The 18,774-nt window shown below is 48.8% G+C and overlaps 1 protein-coding gene across 3 annotated transcripts in view; it reads left to right on the forward strand.

The window, feature by feature from the left end:
* Positions 1–18,774, forward strand: part of KLHL29 (kelch like family member 29) — a 304,257-nt gene that overhangs the window by 61,611 nt on the left and 223,872 nt on the right. The gene's annotated exons all lie outside the window — the stretch shown is intronic.

Genomic DNA, 18,774 nt, shown 5'->3' on the forward strand with positions numbered 1-18,774 from the left:
CAAGCTATTTTTAAGTTAAATGTGTTTGCGGCTTTGCTTGGTATGGTTGGCGGTTGGTTGGTCTGCTATTAACTGTTACTGCTATTGTCATCATTAATTTGTCTGTTTTTAGTGAGGTCTTTGTAAAAAGCAAATAAATAAATGGAAATCCAGTTAACGGGAGATATTTTCGTTATGATTTTTATTCATCTTTCTGCTCAAAAACTTCCTCTGAGGGCAGACAAGTGTGCCGTTTGGTGAAGTGTCCACAGAAGGGGGGCCTCCCACTTTCCCTAATTCTGCTAGGATAAGATAACACATGCTGTTTGGTGCATTTGTCAGCCATTGTTACACACTGAATTGTGTACCCCCACAAAACTGGTATGTCGAAGCCCTAGACCCCGGTACCTCAGAATGTGACAGACAGTATTGGGAGATAGACATTGAAGAAGTAGTTGAGGTTAAGTGAGGTCATGTAGTGTCCTTACAAAAAGAGGAAATTTAGATCCACGGAGACCCACCAGGGATGTGGACATGTAAAGGAAAGACTGTGTGAGGACACAGCAAGAAGGCAGCCATCTGTAAGCCAAGGCAAGAGGCCCCCAGAGAAACCAGAACTGCCCACACCTTATTTTGGACCTCCAGCCTCCAAAACTCTGAGAAAGTGAATTTCTGTTGTTTAAGCCCCCCAGTCTATGGTATTTTGTTATGACAGCCCTAGCAGACTCATACAGCCACCAAGCCTGTTTCAAAGGATTCCTTTTCTGAGCAGATTCCTACATGATGGATGACAGGAGCCAGCATCCTCTTCATGTTTTTAAATGGAGAAGCCAAGGCTGGGAAGACTTTGGACCCTGAGCCCTTAATGCAGTGGGGGCAGTGGCTAAGACAGGCCTGAGAGGGAGCTGCCTCCACAGAACCCCCAGTGGGGTCCCTTTAGTGCCCAGGTGTTCATGGAGCCGTACCAGGGACCCGGGAAGACGCAGGTCAAAGAGGATGTTCTAGAATATTTGGAGCAGTGCTTTGAGCTTTGCTCAGGAGTATTCGTTCTCTTTTCCGTGGATCTTAACAAAACATCTGAGAACTAAATGTGAAACTCTTTTTCTAGTAAAGCCACGTGATGCATGCGTCTAGCACCCATGAGTGAAGAGCCGGAAACATTCTCCCGCACCAACTCTGTGGGTTTCTGGCTATTTGCGCTTTGGTGTAAATGCTCACATTGCATTTTTTGTTCCTGCCACATTTAACGCTTCAGCCTGAATCCAGCTTTATCACTGCTTGGGGAGTTTTCTACAACTTACTGATGAGTATTAAAATTCTGAAGTCTTCCCCCATCAAAAAAAAAAAAAAAAAAAAAGTGGCTACTTTTTGGCTTTGACATTTTACCAGGATGGCAGTTCCAGAAGCTTCCTGCCAATCAGCCTACAGGCCTGGACAGTGGATGCACCCAGGCTGGTTTGAAATGTGCTGACAGGGCCCAGCTGGGACGGCGCTGAGCAGAGGGAGGAGGGAGGCAGGGTCACTCCAGGTCAGGCATGCCATAGAAGAAGCAGGCGCAGGCGGAAGGGAGCTGGGTGGCGGCGATCAGCCTCTCAGGTGTCAGAGGCAGTGCGGTTTGGAGCCAATTTGCCTTTCCTAGGTGTTTGCTGAGACCCTCCTGTGTGCCTTTCTCTGTGCCTGCCTGATCCAGGGGTTGGAGCTGGAAGGGGTGGTGACAGGCAAGAGAAGCATAAAGCAGGCCCTGCTCTGAGATAGCGCAGGGTATAGAGGCAGGGAGCCTCATGCAAACCCGGGGACCACTATAGGAAAATGTGTGACCAAAGGCTGAACTCAAAGTGGGCTCTGAATGAGGAAATGCCAGGTCTTTGGGGGCCTGAGTGACTAAGGCAATCCTTTCCTGTGGGTAGTGGTAGCCTTGAGCTGCAGAGTTCTGGAGGTTTGGGCTAGGAAGAGAGAGAGCCAGGAGCTATTAGTTCTCTCTTTTGGTTCCGTGCTTTGGTTTTGTCCCCTTAGGGGTTTTGGTGTGGCTCTGGGCTCCTTCCCCACCCAGAGTCCCCACAGGGTGTTTGAGACTTCTCTGGACCCATGCAGTCCCCGCAGTGTCCCTGAGGTTGGGGGTGGCTCTGGAATTCCCTTTTCTTCCTTTAGGGCTGTCATAGGATTGTGACAGGGTCTGGCTGATGTGGGATAGGCAATGAGAGCTTCTCGGGCTTTGAAGCACCAAGAGCAAAGGCCCTGTAGTCAGATGAAAGGCCCCCTCTTTGCCTAGAGTGACCTGTTGGCAGGGAATCCAAAGAAAATTTTAGGAATCCTGCTCCTAAAGAAGAGAATGAGAGTCAGCACATTAATACCAGCCCCTATGGGCTCCAACACAGGTCTGCAGGTGGCCTGCATTGCCCTAGAGAGAGCTTATTTGAGATACTCACTCGGCAGACACCAAGACATATATCAGAAGCTCATTTTTTCAGCTTACCCGTTTACTCATTCATTTAACAAATGTGTATTGAATGTCTGCTTTCTGCTAGGTGCTGGTGTTCTGACTAGAGCAGGGCCTGGCAGACGTTTTCTGTAGAGTAAATATTTTAGGCTTTGAGAGCCATATTGTCTTTGTCGTAACTACCCAACTCTTGTAAGGGGAAAGCAACCATAGACAATACATAAATGCATGGGTGTAGCTTTGTTCCAATAAAACTTTATGGACAAAGACAGGGAAGGGGCTGGATTTGGCCCAAAGACCATTGTTTGCTGACCCCTGGGCTAGAAACACAGAGGTAAACAAAAGTGGACATAGTCTCTACCTGTTAGGACTTAACACTCTAGGCTAAGAAGACAGAAATAAATCATATGATCACAAACATAAATTATGAACACTGGTGTTTGTAGGAAAGACGTATTCTCATAGCTCCACAAACAGGGATGTGATATAGTCTCAGGTCAAGGAAGGCTTGAGGCTTGATTTGGGATTTGAATCAGCATAACCAGGTGAAGAGAGAGAGAGGAAACAGCACACAGAAAGGCCCTATGGCAGGAGTATGGAACATTCTAGAAACTCAAAGAAGGCCAGTGTGGTGGTGGGTAGAGGAGAACAGAGGGGAGGGGAAGATGAGGCGGTAACCAGTCCATGCACAGGCTTGGGGCCATGCTGGAGCTCCAGTCTGTCTGAAGCTAATGAGGAAGGCTTAAAGCATGGGGAGAAAAAGAAGCAGATTTGCATTTTGAGACAAATCTCTCTGGCAGCAACATGAGAACAGATCAGAGAAGAACAAGTGAAGATTCAGGGAGAGCAAGTAGAAGGCCTATTGCAAGAGAGGAAAGTGGTAATGGAGGTAAAGAGAAGTAGATGGAGATAAAAGATCTTTCAGAAGGAGTGCTGAAAGGTATTTAGGGAGGGAGAGAACCTGCAGGATGGCTAGGTGTCAAGTTCGTACAATGAGAGGGAGCGTTAGAGGTGCTATCTACTGAGATCCGCAGCACTGGGGAAGTCCCCTGGGTTTTTTGTTGTGCTTGGTTTTGTATTTTGTTTTGGTCAGAGGAAGGAGCCTGATAGGTTGAGTTGCCTTTGAGACATCAAATTAGAGGTGACAGGTAAGCAAGGGACATGTACAGATCTGGAGCCCAGAGGAGAGGTGGGGACTGCAAGTCATATGCTTTGGGGAGTCGTCAGCATGAGAGGGTACCTGAAGCCTTGAGCATTGCTTAGATTATCCAGGGGGAGAGAATCAAGTAAAAAGAAGGGAGCCTGGGAAAAATCTTCAAGGGACTCTGATACTTAATAGCCACGGGGGTGGGGGGGAAATGGGAGACTGGTCAGCCTGTACACACAGCCCAGTGGACCTGGTCGCTGATACCCCGTGGCCATTCTGACTGGTCAGCACATGTGCTGGGATGGGTTGGTGCCCACCCACGGCCGTTACTAAATATCACACTATCAACCACGCCTTCCAGGAGTGGTCGTCAGTGTTGAAGGCTTCCGACAGAGCAAATGAGCTGGAGAGTGGAAACATTCCACCGGATTTAGCGACAGGGAGATGGGTTGGTGCCCTTAGCCTGAGAGCTGGAGACAGAACAATGGGCTCAGGAGGGAATGGCAGGTAAGGGAAGCAGACAGAAAACCCAGGTAACTCCTGCAGAAGTTTCACTGGGTTGCAGAACACCTGAATAGGTCAGTTAGTGGGGAAACTGGGAGGCAATGGGGGTTGACATTTTTCTTTAAGATATTGAAATGATGAGAGGCACTTGTTTGTTCAACACTCTTATTGTGTGTTTAGTGATTGATCAAACGCTGTCTTGTTCATTTATTCATTATTTGATCCCACATGCCTGTCTCATCTTGGGTAGGGGGGGCAGGTATTTACTATGTTATGAGCATAAATACATTTTATTTCCTTCTTTCTTTTTCAATGGACATTTATTGAGCACTTACTATTTGCCAACTACCGGACCAGGCCCCAGTGATACAGAAATGAGTAAGTTATAGCCTAGGGGTCCCAGGGGCTTATAGTCTAGTGCAGTGGCTATCACCCAAGGGTAATTCTATCCCCTTTTCTACCTTGGGGATGGTAGGCCATGTCTGGAGTTATTCTTGATTGTCACAACTTGGGGGCAAGGGAGAGAGGCTGCTACTGGCATCTAGCGGGTAGAGGCCAGGAATGCTGCTAACCATCCTAACATTGCACAGGACAGCCCCTTCCACAAAGAATTATCTGGTCCAAAATGTGAATAGAGTACAAGATACCTCAGTAACTGCATATGGTAACCGCAGGAGCTCAGAGGACGGGCACTTAGCACACACAGTGGAGCTGGCCAAGCAGAAGATGAGGGACAGACAGGGCAGGTGGAGACGGCACCTGCGGAAAGGCGCAAAGGTGTGAGACAACGCAGTGCACGCTCAGGAAGCACCACAAGCAGTAAGGGCGGAAGTCACTAGAATGGGGTCAGGACCAGAGAAACCGTGCCAAGTGTTTCAGATTTTACCTATTCAGTGGGAGGCCACTGAAGGAATCCAAATTTGTGTCTTAGGAAGATCATTCTGGTCGCGGACGAGATAAAACAAAAATCACGAACACTTACCATGCCTCAGGCAGGTTTCTGAGTACTCCATTGAATGACCTCATTTGCTCTCCCAACAACCGAATGGCGGAAGTGCTCTGGTTACCCCATTTTACAGCTGAGGAGACCGAGGCAAAGGAGTCATGAGGCTGGCTCGACATCACATGACTAGTACGTGGGGGAGCCAGGACTGACTGAGACTGGGCTCGTAGACAAGCATGAGATGTGGTTCTTCCTGTCTCCCCTTTGAACCTGGGCTCTTGAACAAGACTTGAGCATCCACAGGGTCTTAATTCATAATTCATACACTCCAGCACTTCCTGCAGCTTCTCCAGGAGTCCCACGCCCGCAGCTCTGAGGAGTGTGGCCTTGAGGTAGCCAGCTTAATCCTTCCCGATTAGGAGTTCTCATGGAGCTGTTAATTTTTAGGCACTATGTGGCTGAAATATCCCATTGAAAGACAAACACTTGAGAGAAGCGTGCTTCTGGGAACTCCAAATTGTTCTTTGCTGTCTGGGACTTACAGTGGACCCCAGGAACCTCGTGTAACTCCTCCATCAGGACACCACACCCCATCATCACATGCACCGTTCCTCCTCCATCTTTGCTGGGGGGGAAAGTGGATCTGCATGACTCATAAAATTTAGAGTGGGTCTCAGCACCCAGAGCTGCATTGTGAGCGGGTGCAGATCCGGCTTTCTCCCCTTCTAGTAACAGCAGTCCCCGCTTCCATCAGGATGGGCGGTCCAGTGGGCAGCCCCAGCCCAGCACCGACAGGCATGAACAGCCGGAGGCCGAGGATTGCAGACGGAAGGGACTGCTCCAGGCCAGAGGGGAGAAGTTTGTTACCTGGGGAGGCTCAGGGTGATAGACCGTGGTAGGATCAGAAGACCACTCCTGCCTGGCACCTTTCAGCAGATTCCTCCCATTTGAAAAGAAGACCGGACATACATTTTCATGTTTAGATAAATTTTTCAATAATTGTGTCATCATTTTTTTTTTTTTTTTAGGCAGTGGTAGGGTTCTGGCAGGACTTTGGAAATGCAAGCTGGTCTGTGATCCAGAGGGAAAACCTCCTGAAGAGAAGGCAAGCACCGCAGTGCTCTAGAATAACCCGCTACAGGTAGATTCTTTGAGGTTAGCCCCAAATTACCCTCACTTGACCGATGAAGAGCCTTAGGCCGAACCACTGCCACATGGGGCATCCATGGGCGAAGCCATGTTCAGATTTTCTAGATTTTCTTGTAGGTTTCACTTCTTCATTTAAGGATTCCTTGGTAGGACAGAGAGTTCTCTGGCCTCTGTTTTCGCATCCCTACAAGGAAGGAATTGTTGAACTGAATATTGTCTAGTCTCCCTGATGGCTTTGATTTGCAGATTAAATTAGGCCTTTGGCAGGATGGTGACCACCCCTCTACAGTGCTAAGAAAACTAACTTTCCACCCAAATATAAGATATTCCCCACTTTCCCAAAGAAAAGGTCTCCAAAAAAGCCTCTTTAGGCAGCTTGAATATATGAATTTTTTGGAATATAGATGTCCACATCTATAGTATGATCCACAGACATAGAATATATTGTTGTAGTATAGATAACTTACCATATACTTAAAATACATAATTAATTGCTTTAGTTACACATTTTTAAAATGACAGAATCTATAACAGGCTAACTTTATTTTTTTTTAAAGATTTTATTTATTTGACAGAGAGAGACACAGTGAGAGAGGGAACACAAGCAGGGGGAGTGGGAGAGGGAGAAGCAGGCTTCCCACTGAGCAGGGAGCCCGATGCGGGGCTCCATCCCAGGACCCGGGGACCATGACCTGAGCTGAAGGCAGACGTTTAATGACTGAGCCACCCAGGTGCACCAGGCTAACTTTAAAATACGACTTTTTCCACTGATAGATTTCACAAGTCATCATTCAAGCCTGTCGCGTGCAGTTTCAACTCCAGCGAGTGTTCTCTTCCCAGTGTACTTTTTATCACTAGAGTGGCTTTGTTTGTGTGTTTGTTAAGTAGGCCCCATGCCCAACGTGGGGCTTAAACTCAGGACCCTGAGCTCAAGAGTCACGTGCCCTACGGACTGAGCCAGCCGGGCGCCCCTTTTTTGAGTCCTCTGACAGTTTTCCTGAGCTCATGATTCTTACTTCCATCCAAATTTTCAGGAGAAGCCACTTTCTGAATCTGGGGATTACACCTTCCTTTGCAATTTTGTCCCAAGCCACCAGTCCCAATTCCTATGAGTTGTGACATTGTTACACTGTTTCCATTTGCCTCACAGGTGAATGTTCACCATCTCTTGCAGCAATTATGCATTGTCGGGTGTCTTTATAAAGTAACCTTTCAGTCACATCCAAAAGCTAAAATTATGAAGTCATAATCCCAAGAATAATTACTGCACCTGTTTTTGCTAAATTAGGCGAGAGAGTACACTAAGAGATGTCCTTTTCTTGATAAAGAATTTATCAATCAACATATCGGGCATCCTGAAGATAAGGCAACCTCCTTTTTCTGAGGGATAATGGGAGATGAAGGGAAAGATGGTCATGTATTTGGGCATAAACAAGCATTTTTTTAATTTACCAAATTCTCCTTTAAAACCTATCCGCTTACTGCATTGTACATACGGGCATTCCTTGCTGGCTGTTCAGCAGCTGATGTCTGCGAATACAGGCAGAGGTCTCCGATGGAGCCAGATCACAGAGGATGGTGCTGAGGCTGCTGGGCCCACCAAGAACTCTGGCCCCCATCTTTCCCCACATTCCAAGCACCAGGAACTGCAAGCCCCTTCCAGCCACCTTTCTGCCAACCCGCTGCTGGGCTTTTGTGTCTTTTAATGAGCATAGAGTCATTTGGAAATATGCACTGTGTTCCACAAAAGGAAATAGTAATATAATCAGAAATGATTATATTCCAGCACTTCAGCACTATTGCTACTATTAATGTCCATTATCACTATATTACCTGAAATGTGTTTAACAGTTACAGCCACCAATCAAGGTGCCTGTCCTGGAAAATGTGTATTCTTTCCATCTGGATCACACTATGTATTGTGCTGTTACTGTTTTAAATTTTTTTCAGATAATTGGAACCTGCTACTTCATACTTTGAAAAGTAATGTAGCGGGTGAAGCCCTGAGAGGTGCAAAGCCTATGCTTCCATCAGGGAAATAATGCAATTTCCACGCAAAATGATTGTAATATTATTCAGTGATTACATGGGGGGGTAGTCTGTTTTTGTTAGACTTTTGAAAGTGGCAAATTGAATTCCATCCAAGTAATCAGAGGTTATAAGTTTCCAACATAGTGTGTTTGCACATGCTGGAACTTCATTGTCCCAGGATCCTCCCCAACCCTGCACCCCCAGAGCCTCTGCTGACCCCTTGGGGCAGATCTGAAGTGCCAGGAGGGTTCATTCTCTGGCAGGAGCTCTAAGCCTAGGAGAAAGGGGAGTTGGTGGAAGATGCTCCAGCTGCCTCGCACCCCAGGATGGGAAGGATGCCTCTGAGACATGCCCCGCTCTGTCCCCCAGAGGTCCCCAGTGAGATTGGTCTAGGTCCCCACAGTGGTGTCCTGCTCATTTAGGGCAATCTGTGTTGGCTTTCTTCACTTACCTGTGTGATTTCCCACTAGGCTAGCTTTCTGAATTCACTGCCCAGATAAACCAGTCGCCTCAAATCCTCGTCCGGGTTCTGCTGCCCAGGGAGAGGTGCCCCTGACCTCCCTACCTTCCTCTTCCCATTTTAAGGGCCCCCAGGAGCTTCTCTGGATCCCTCTGCCCTATAACCCATTTTGTAGAGGATTCTTGGCAACACCCCAGATGTCTCAGTGTGTTAAGGCATCCTCATCCTGAAAAGTGAAAATTCTTGACTTTTTTTGGGGGGGGGTCAGGAAGGTGATGGGTATGATTGATTTCTCCCACCTCTTCTCTTAATTATTATTCCTCCATTCAAGGGAGACAAGATGATTTAATCCAGTTGTATTTAAAATACCCATAATCAAGGTCCTCATTCTGATCATGTGTCCGTGTGCTTTTAGATAATTTATGTATAATTTTCATAGATTTGTCAACAGCAGCCCTTCCTCATCTAAAAGGGCTGCTCGCAGACAGACCACTTAATTTGCTCCTCAATGCTATTTTTCATACATGGTTGCTGCACGGCCTACAGATAGCCAATGATCCCGCTACAAATACATTTGACATGGCATGTGCTGTGGGGATGAGCAAACTCAAGGTCTCCTACTGTGGCAAGCAGTGTGTGTCTCCCTGTTATGCAGAAGGGGAGGGGGGTCCCAGAGACCAAGCAACAGAACCGGTGCTGAGGATGCAGTCCCTGGCAGTTTTGAGGTGCAGAAGAGAGCCCCCCCTTACCAGCAGTAACAGAGGCCCCTTCCCCAGCCTGGGGGGTCACCCACTGACACTTTCCGTCTCCTGCCTCTCTCTGTGGGAGGGCAGGCTGGAGGTGTGGGGGGCCTTGATATCCCCAAAGCAACCGTCAACCTTCCAGTCTCCAGGCTGACCCTGCAGATTCTCTCATCCTCCAGGACCTAGAGTTCGCCCTGACATAGAACCTTCCGGCAGCCTGGAGCCCTCCCACCTCCGACCACTTTCAGTCCCAGGAGTCTTGTTAACTTAGCCCTTAGCATCCGCAGCCTTGTGACATCCTGTATTTCTGCATGTGGGTGTGTGACAGGGTGGGTGCCAGCTCTGCCAGCTTCTAACTGACCTGAGCGTCTGTCTGAGAGGCGGTGGTTCTCCAGCCACATCCTTGCTTTGGAGTGAGGATCAGCAGGGTGGAGGGTGGGGTAGCTCAGTGAGGCCGAGAGGGCACACTCTGGGCAGGGGGGCGGGGGGGGTACAGAAACCCTTCCTTCCAAAGACTAAGTGAGTGCTGCTGGATTATTTGCGCCCATTTTCACTGGCTGGGGTAACGGCATGCAAGTGCATTGTGTTCCAAACGAAGAATGTTCTCTAATCTTCGCCATGCCAGCATGTGACAGAGTGAACCACATCAACTCCTAAATTTTCTCAATGGAATGTGATGTGTGTAATGTGTAATAAAATATAAATAAGCCTTTAAGAAGCATCTATGTGTTTCTTTTTATCAACCTTTAGATGCGTTCAAGCCAACTACGATTTTATATGAATTCTAGATGATATGTAGTATTTTTATTTGCTACTTCATTGCTAAATGTTTCATATAAAACTGAAGAGGGAAAAAAATACACAGTCCCACATATAAAAGAAGAAGCAGATGGCTAAATGTGACCGTGGGAGAGAAGCAGTGAATGGAGTGCTCCGAATGGAGGCTCCCCGCTCCAGTGTGCAGCCCGAGATGGAGTGGAAGGAGGTTCGTGTCTGTGGTTACCTGAGCTCCGTAGCAGCCGTTTGCTCCCACTGTGTCTTAAATAGGCCATTAGTATTCAGAAGAATCTACAGGTATCTTTGTTATGGCTTTTTTTTAATCTTTTAAATGTACATATAAATGAGTATGTATTATTTATAGATGTCTTTGGATTTAGAAACATCGAGCTTGAAAAGTAATGCAGCAAGGAATATTTGATTTACTGCTCGCTGGAGAGGAGAGAGGAAGACGGGGGGGCTTTCTGAAGGAAGGAAGACTGGGTTTGATAAGTTGTTTAACCTTTCTAGGGGACTTTCCTGGAATCTTCAGGTCCAGTTAAACCGCAGACAGAGGAGGGGGAGAAAGAGATCAGGGGAGAATTTAGGAAGCCAACACTGCTCCTCCCTCTCCTGATGATCAGCTGTGTGACCTTGAGCTTGTCACTGACACACACTTGCCTTTGGGTTTCTTGCCTGTATCTGGACATCAAGCTGTGCCAGGCCGCAGCTCAGTGATTCCGTGCACTTGTATCGACTGCTTTGGGCTCTGGCCCGGCTCCTCGGTAGCAGGTTTAGATCGCAGCAGTGCCGTGAAGCTGGTGAGCCATGGCTCCATGTTTTATTATTATTATTATTTTTTCAGGTGGAACGTGAAGCCATGGCGTGATCAAGCCACTTGCCTGCACACGTTGGTAAAGATCAGGAAAACAGAATTAGCTCCTAATTCTATTTTCAGTTCCTAGGATGTTTCTATATTGGCCAAGAAAAGCAGAGAACTTAGAGAAATTCCTGGTAATGACTGCTTTCTGCCTGGGTACAGAGAAACATGCCTGTCTGTGGTTTATTTTTAAATGGATAACTCATCATATTGGGTAAAAAGTACTGTAATCTCCAAAGGCTTTTCTTTCACAATTTTTTTTTTCCTCTGAGAGTATAGAAACAGCCTCAAATTTACTCAAATAAAACAGCTTTTTACTGGGTGAGGAAGCAGTGGTTTTCAGACTCTGGCCCTGTAGGCTTGGGGTCAGAACCCAGGTAGAGCGAGGGAATGGGAGCCTTCGTGGCATCAGGCCTGGGGTTGGGTTGACCAACGGCTGGCAGGGGAGAGGCGAGGTGGGGGAAGGGGAGAGGCTGAAGCTGCCCTCTCAGAGGACGTTCGGGAACATAGCTGGAGGGGGCAGGGCGTGGCAGCTGACCAGTGTCCGCTGGATCCAGGGTTCCTGTGCCCATGGTCAGCCCACCGCTTCCACTGCCTCCCGGGGCAGATCCCCATCCACGCATGGAGTAAAACAGAACAGTAGGCCAACTGGTGGGTGGCCTACTGCGTGCTCGCTTCTGCGGAGAGGTGCCGGGAGAGAAAGCCCCACGTTGTGTGAGTCCCAGCCCTCCACGTGGCACTACAGGTATCTTAGGGGCCCCTCTCATGTGCTTCAGTTAGCAGGCATGGCTATATAATGGTTATAGCCACCCATCCTCGGTGCCCTGGGCTGTGCTGAGTGCCCTTCCCACAGGCTCTTGACCACACGCAGGCCGAGCCAGCCGCTGAACCGCTGCGACAGGGACTAGGATGTCAATCCAGAAGGCAGCTCTGACTGTGCCACGCAGGCCACAGGGATTCCAAGGTGGGAGAAGGGCTTGTCAGGTTTCTCTGTGTCTCCCTGAGCATACCAGAAACACAGAGTCTAAAAGCTCAACGTGTTTTACTCTGTGAAGTCACTTTTGCCCATCACTTCTCTCTGTAGCTGTGGGCAGTGGGGTGTCCAGGGGGCAGGGGATGCTGCGGGACCCCTGTGCACTAGCAGGTGCCAGATCCAGTGAATGGGTTTGCTGGCTGTGTCTTCTGTCCTCACAACTGTCTCCTGCCCCCTGACGTGGACAGCTGTGGCCCAGATGGAGGACTCAGGTGTTTTCTGATGTGGTTAGCTACTTGAGGGCTTAGGGTACAGGTCAAAGGCTCCCCCGCCAAAGAACTAAAACAAACAGCCTCAGGGCCAGTCCCCAGGAAGGAGACAGGCCTCACAAGGAACAGGAACAGGGAAGGTGGAAAGAAAGAGGGAGGCCCCACTCTCTTGGGCTCTGCCTGTGTGGTCCAGACTTGAGGTGGGCTCTTCCTGAGTGTGAGCTCCTCTGTGGTTGATGCTAAGATGGGGGCTGCCCCGTGGAGCTGGGACGAACCTGCCCAGGGCCATAGACCCTCCTGGAGACAGCTGGGGAACCAGCCTGTCTGGCCACATACGATTTCCTCTGTCCACGGCTGCCACCGACCGGTTGGCCTACTGTTCTGTTTTACTCCAAGATTCTAGACAGGTCTTACTGAAATGGTACAGCCTCGCAGGAATGTCAGGGAGAACCAAGGGAAGAAACTTGCTCACATTTGAGTCAGAGTTTGAAGTGGGCAGCACCACTGAGGCCAACATGGCAGAGGGGGGGGCCTCTATGGATACCCCACCCCACATGGAGCCCGGGGGGTGGTGCTGGAAAAGAGGGTACTGCAGGTCTCGCAGCAGCAGGAAGGAGAGGGGAACCCACTCACACTGCAATCCAGCTTGGTGGTATCGGCAGCTGGCCTCCCTGTCAGTGAATTAGAGATGTTGGCGTCTGTCCGCCTCTCCCGGGCTCCGCGTGGTGGTCTAATGAAGGAGAGAAGATGCACAAGCTCTCCAAAGAGCCCACAGCACCAGGCAAATGTGAAGCGTCATCATGAAAAGCTTAAATTTATGGGTCTGAAGGAGAAGCAACATCTGGGAAAGAATTATTGCAATTTAAAGGGAGGATGCAAGCCTGTTCATAAGAGCGAAATCTGGAAGCAATGTCTGATTTTTTTTTTTAAGCTGGTTTGTATTCCAGTCATGAAACCATGGTGTGAACTTCCAGATGTGTGAAGCAAAATTGTAGAAAATGAGTTGAGTCTGGTAGGCATTTTCCTTCCTTCAACAGAGCCTTACTGAGCATCTACTACGTGCCAGGGGCTACACACCCTGCCAGCATCTTAAATGCCACCACAGGCGAGTCAGGCTGGGGGGTCCCCTGGCACCTCCACCTCTCTCCTCATCTTGTGGTCTTCAGAAAATGCAAAGGTCCTGTCAGCTCCGGTTCCAGGGATAAGCACATGTGTATTACCTGGGGGTAGAGGAGGGTTTGTGTGCTGGCGCTAAGTGGTGGGGCCCAGTTAGGCGAGTCCTGGTTAATGCAATTGCTGAGGGGTCTGCTGTGTAACAAGACAACGGGGGGTGGGTTTGTAGGGGAGAGGGTTGATTTTTTTTTTTTCCTGAACTGTTTTAGTCCTTGTGTCTGGCAGAACACTATGATGGCATAATTTAGGAACTGATCAGTCTGTGTGTGGGCACCCCATTTTCCTTCTCTGCCCATTCTCCTTGCCCAGACCAGCCAAGAGGCACCTGGAGATGGGCCATCAAGAAACTTCTTTGGATGACATGCACCCACTTGATATTTTCCAGCAGTTTTCCTTAAGAGTGAAGGTAGGTGGGAGGAGATTCAGGGAGGGAAGCAAGTGTGTGGTCACAGTAGGAGAGCTGGGGGTGTCCGCGGGGTGGGTAGCCCAGGCAGTGGAGGCTGGACAGCTCAGGGCATGGAAAGAGTCTGGATTTGCCTGGGCTTCCCGGGGCTCCTGCCATGGAGGGATTTAGGGTAGGAATGCCGTGACTATTCTGAGGTTGAGCACAATCCCCGTGGCGACAGCAGGGCCACTGGGGGCTGTTGCTGTGATCCCGGTGAGAGGTGGGGAGGCCCGGCCCCGGCCGCAGTAGTGGAGATCATAGAGAACAGGTGACTGCACACCATTAAGGACAGTGCTGGGGGCGGGGAGCAAAAGAGAGGAGGAACTGCGGTTTTTAAGGCAGAGGAGGTGGCAGTGCTGGGCCCTGAGGAAATGGTCCAGAAGCAGCGGGTCTGGAGAATGTCAGCGAATACATGCAAGGGGACAGGGTCGGGGGTGAGGGTCATGGATCAATTCCGGGAGTGAAGGAGGGCACAAAAACTCATGATGCCACGATGGCTTATGCCCCTCAGCAGCGCCACCCTCCCCAACAAAGTCTTACCCCTTCAGAATTGAATGTCACTTGTTAGAAAGAATTTAAATGGAATGGAATGGAATTTTTCTCTTGCTGGGGGGAGTGATAACAAAAAAAGTTTGAGAAACCCCAAGGTAATAATAATAATGAAGAATACGGGGCTCCGCCTTAGGGCTGACAGAGGTTTCCTAGTAGGCATGGGGGCCAGTGTGTGGCTTCTCTGGTGTGGGAGGGGAGGGGGTCACTTGGGAACCTGGCCACTACCAGGGCTGCGGAGAAGCGGGAGAAGGGGAGGGGGCAGCGGCCAGTCGGGTAATAGGGTTGGTTTGGGCTCTCCAGGACCAGACTGGAACGAGGATATCCACTGACACCTGTATTTTTATCTAGCGCAGGGGTGGGGACTGCAGAGTGAACCCAGGACAGTTCTAATATTATCATCCATCAGGGCCCCAGGGTCGTGGCAGCTGAAGAATTTGGAACAAAGCATGGGATGCAAGGTGCAAATCTAGAGTTCCAATTCTGATTCCCTCTCTTATGTAGCTGCCATGTTTTTCCATCTATAAAATAGGAATAATAATAGTAATCCACTCATATAAGCTTCTGAGCAAAGGTAAATCAGGAAATGCACATGAGCGAGGCTTTGTGAACTTCAAGCATTATGAAAATTTCGTTATTCCATCTCAGTAAGGAGTCCTGGCCCCTTAAGATCTTCTCTTTCTCTGAAGAACCCATGCCTGCATGAAAGCTGGCCAGCCGGTGCATCCCTAGCTTTGAGAATAAGTAATGGATCTCATCAGTGGCCAGTTCTGGCTCCTTAATGGAAAGAGGAAACCTCCACCTTGTGTTGGGTGGGTCCTCACAAGGCACTCCATCTCTGCGCGTCCATTCTCTTCTTTAAAAGCAGTGCCTTCCGGACTCCTCAGCCGGTGAACTGTCGCCAACCTGATGGATAAACCTTTTGAGAGTGTTTATTTTGGGCTTGGCAAGATGCCTGCAGGCTTTGGTGAACCCATGGTTGATGTTATTAATGGATGAGTTGTTTTTTGCTTCTTCTTAATGTGAATGAGAGTTCCCCTTGCAGGATACATTCAGAGCAGACCCTCAAGCCCCGTGCTGGGGGGTGGGGGGGGGGGGGGCACTGGGTCCTGAGTCTGGGCTGACAGGAAATTGGGTGTGGGTGTGGGAGTTGGTTTTCTTCCACAGTTTGCAGCCTCTAGTTGCTTTGCTTTTTCCTTCTGAGGAAGAAAGAATCCTTGCTTCCCAGTTGGGTGAGGGCTGGTGAGCTGCCTGGGCGCTGGAGCAATAATTGGGTAGCCTGGTCAAGACCTGGGCAGGGCTAGTCTCTGATCCTGCATCAAATGGGAGCCTCTAATTGGTTTATCCTCTCTTAAGGGCAATTTCTCTCCAAAAATTGGTATCTTTCATAGGGAAGTAAAAAAAAAAAATCCTGGGGCCCTTATTTGTAATTCTCTTGGCTATCAATTTAGTGCATGTCAGGAGCCATCTTTATTTATAGACTTAGAGTGAGAATGGTCTCAAACATTTCTTTAGGTTTAATTTTAAAGATCTCCCATCATTCGGCAGTTATTTAACCCAAAGACCCCATTGGAGGGAATTTCATATTGGCCTTTTATGCTCTGCCAAACTCAATTAGCATGTCTTAAGTGCCTTGACAAGGTGGGGACAATGTAAGACCTCTTTCACACGCATTGACTAACTACCCACTGTGTTTTTTAAATGAATGTAAAAAGCCCCTCATCCCTTGGCTTTTTATTTTTATTTTCCTTGACCCTGGAAGCTGCCCTTTGATGATGAAATGAGTGGAAGAGAAAGGGTCAGTTTGACCACAAATGTCAAAGTCAAGCCTGCCTATAGTGCTTTTGCCTCACCTGGAGATGGAAAACCATACCTGTCTCCCTGTCGTTTCTTGGGTTCATTCTTGATGGGTGCTCTGGGCCAGAGATTCAAATATTAAGATAATGTCTGTTCTTCGGATGCCTGGGATTTGACTGCAAGGAGTAGAGGTTGGGTGGACAGAAGTGCAAGAGGAAATAAGTGAAATCCCTGAGACATCAACCGATGCCAAATAGGAGCTGAGAACAGCTAGAAACCCCTCGAGGGAGGAGTTTCTGGTTGGGGTGGGCAAAGATGTCAGCCAGGAGGTGCTCCTTGCCCTGGGCGGTATAGTAGGTGGTGTAAATGCTGAGACAGTGATCCTGCTGCTGCTAATTATGCATCCGTTTCTCTAGTTCCAAGAGTGAGAAAGGAAGGTTCATAGACATTAAATACCTTAACCCATGTCACAAAACTAGGGGCAGTGTTAGGATTCCGCCTGATCCCTAATTCCCAAGCCCTGCTCTCCACTGCCCCCAAGACTGTACCCTCTAGGATCTTAACAGGAAATCGGCAGGTTGAAATGTGTGGTTGGAAGAGAGTCGGACAGGGCTGTTCATAAGATGTAGGCGCGGGCTGCAGAGACCACGCCAGGGCCGTCCCCGGCCCACAACGGGTGGGGCAGCTTCCAGATGGAAGCCGGGGCGCAGAGAGGACGCTCTGTGGGGCCTACCGCATGCCAGCCGCACCCATGGCCTGCAGTGGAGGGTTATGGCCAGCCTGTGAAGCCACTGTAAGGAGGGAGGCAAGTAGGGGTGGATACACCCAATCCCACGCCAGTCCCCAGTCTCCTGCTGGTGTCTGCGCTGGCTGCACATAACCAGGAGTCTCAGGGTCTCCGAGGTCCAGTGATGCCCTCTGTGCAGATCAGGTGAGCCCCCTGGGGACAAAAGCATGGAAGGCAGACCTGGGCAAGACACCTAGCACAACCTGTAATGTCTAATGCGTCGGCTCATGTCAGGATCTCTCCATAAGCACGCCAGGGAAAAGTCCCAAAGAGCTCAACCTCGCATGCAGTGTATTTTTGTTCAGGACTTGGGTTCAGTTACCTCTTCTAGAAGTGGCCTTTGGGGACCACAGAGGAGGAAAGACAAGACCAATGTCATCAGAACAAGCTGGGCAGCCCTGGGGGCTCACTTCCTTCCACTGCCCCTCCAAGCCCCAGCCTGGCCTGTGCCTTGTTCATCTCGCACAGCCTAGAGCGCTGAGCCATCTGGGTGGAAGGGATGGCAAGCAGATTAAGCTGACAGACCTGGGAGTTCTGTCTCAAGAGAATGAGAGCTCTACCTAAGGCCAAGTGGCCAGGATCTTGGGCTCTCAGTTAGTAGGCTTTACAGCGGCGTGCAAGGCCCTACGCGATCTACTCACCTCTCCAGCTGAATGTCCTACTAGACTCTCCCTGTCCGTACTAGATTCTCCAGCCACAGCGGGCTCCTTGCTGGCCCAGGAACATGACAGGTATGCTCCTTCCACCCCCCAGGACATTTGCACTGGCTCTTCTCACTGCCAAACACTCAAGCCCAGATTCACGCACAGCCCACTCCCTCATCCCCTTCACGTAAACTCAGTCCCCTGATGCTCATCTGCTGCTCTGTCTTCTCTAATACATAGCACTGCCTACCTTCTAATATACTGTATAATTTGTACTTATTTCTTAAGCTTATTGTTTATTCTATGTTTCCCTCCACTAGAAGATGAGCTCCCTTAGGGCAGGAATTCTATTTTTCTTTCTGTTTGGTTCACTTATGTATCCCCAGTGCCTAGAACATTGCCTGACACACAGCAGACACTCAACAAATATTTATGGAATGAATAAATGAGTAAATGAATGAATAAAATTCTCAAGGATCTAAAAACAATCTGACCGCTGTCTCCCAGACCTCTCTCTTCACCAACACATATCTGCCAAGGATCTTTCCCAGAAATACATCGATCATTTATTATCACCAGTACTGTTGATACTTTGTGGCCAAAGCGATCGATTTATCCACATGCTTCACGTCAGCTTGGTAGAGGAGATGTACTCACGACTTTGGCTCTGTGTCAAAATTAAATGGTGACCTTGGCTTACTTCGCTTCCCCACAGAGGTTATTTCTTAATCGTAAAGGGAATGCTCTCTCCTTGGGAAAAATAATATTTTTGCCACCTTCAGCTTGAAAATGGCTATTTGATATGGCTCGCGTGTGTCTCTGTCAGTGGTAGCTGGAAAAGCTTGGGTTGAAAGAGGCTCTGAGAAAGACCCGTTGCGTTGTTGCAGAGAAGCTTGTCGCAAGGTGGAATTAGTTTACAATAACTTATTTACCTGTCCAAATCCCTCATATCACATTAAAGCTTTCCCCTGCTATCCAGGACTCTGGAGTGCTACGAGGAAACAGGAAAATCAATTGATAATGATATATTCAGTTTAGAAAAATATATTGATTCCCAGGTAATGACAGCCGTGCATTTTTGCCATTCCTTGTCGTGAAGACGGTTTTC

This window comes from Zalophus californianus, chromosome 8 (genome assembly GCF_009762305.2).
Source record: "Zalophus californianus isolate mZalCal1 chromosome 8, mZalCal1.pri.v2, whole genome shotgun sequence".
Lineage (NCBI taxonomy): Eukaryota > Metazoa > Chordata > Mammalia > Carnivora > Otariidae > Zalophus > Zalophus californianus.